The sequence below is a fragment of the Pteropus alecto genome, unplaced genomic scaffold (assembly GCF_000325575.1).
Source record: "Pteropus alecto unplaced genomic scaffold, ASM32557v1 scaffold146, whole genome shotgun sequence".
Classification (NCBI taxonomy): Eukaryota; Metazoa; Chordata; class Mammalia; order Chiroptera; family Pteropodidae; genus Pteropus; species Pteropus alecto.
The window spans coordinates 18,532,767-18,533,639 of NW_006442107.1; the positions used below are offsets into that span (position 1 = coordinate 18,532,767).

Consider the following 873-nt stretch of genomic DNA (forward strand, 5'->3'; position numbering starts at 1 on the left):
TTTTTTTTTAAGGTGAGGCAACACTTGGTTGACCTCACAGACATCGCTAGAAGACACTGAACTGTGTACTTAATTAATAAATAAGTAAATTAATTATTTTTTTAACAGTAGAGAATAAAAGTTTTATTAGAAGGGAAAGAACACTTCTGGAAGTAGAAACGGGCCTGAGCAAGAGAAGCATGGTTCAAAAGGCTTAAATTTTTTTTTTTTTTTTTAGATGAGGTAACCCTTGGTTGACCTCACAGATTGCAAGGACCTTGTCAGTTTATACTCCCTATTTTTTATTCTTCACACCTACAACACCTGATCTTTCTAGGTGGTCTCCCATCCAAGTACTAACCGGGCTCAACCCTTCTTAGCTTCTGAGATCAGACGAGATTGGGTTTGTTGAGGGTAGCATGGCCGTAGACCGAAGAGATTTTTAAAATGATGACTAAGAGATTTAATTTAGTTTGTTGATGTGAAGAATTACACTGCTTAATTTTCAAGTGTTGAAAAATCATTGCATTTCTTGGATGCAAACTTGCAACCAAACTTGATCATAATGTATTATTAATTTCCTATATTTTGAATACCTACGAAAATTTTAACGAAGTTTACATCTAAGTTCATAGAAAAATATGTCCATAGCTTGTTTATTTCTCCTTCTTTTTTCTTCTTTCTTCCTCTTTCTTTTTTCCCCTCCCTATCTTCTTTTTTCCCCTCATTCCCTCCCTCAGTGTCTCTCTCTCTTTCTCTCTCTCTCTTTCTTTCTCTCTCTCTCTCTCTCTCTCTCTTTCTTTCTCTCTCTTTCTTTCTCTCTCTCCCTCTCTCTCTCTCTTTTTCATTGTAAAGTAACCTTAAACCCATTGCTGGCTTTCTTCTCCTTTCTTT

At 35.7% G+C, this 873-nt stretch overlaps 1 pseudogene; it reads right to left on the minus strand.

Annotated features, from left to right (window-relative positions):
• Positions 1-291: 291 nt before the first annotated feature.
• Positions 292-410, minus strand: LOC112469441 (annotated as a pseudogene).
• Between the last annotated feature and the right edge of the window lie 463 nt (positions 411-873).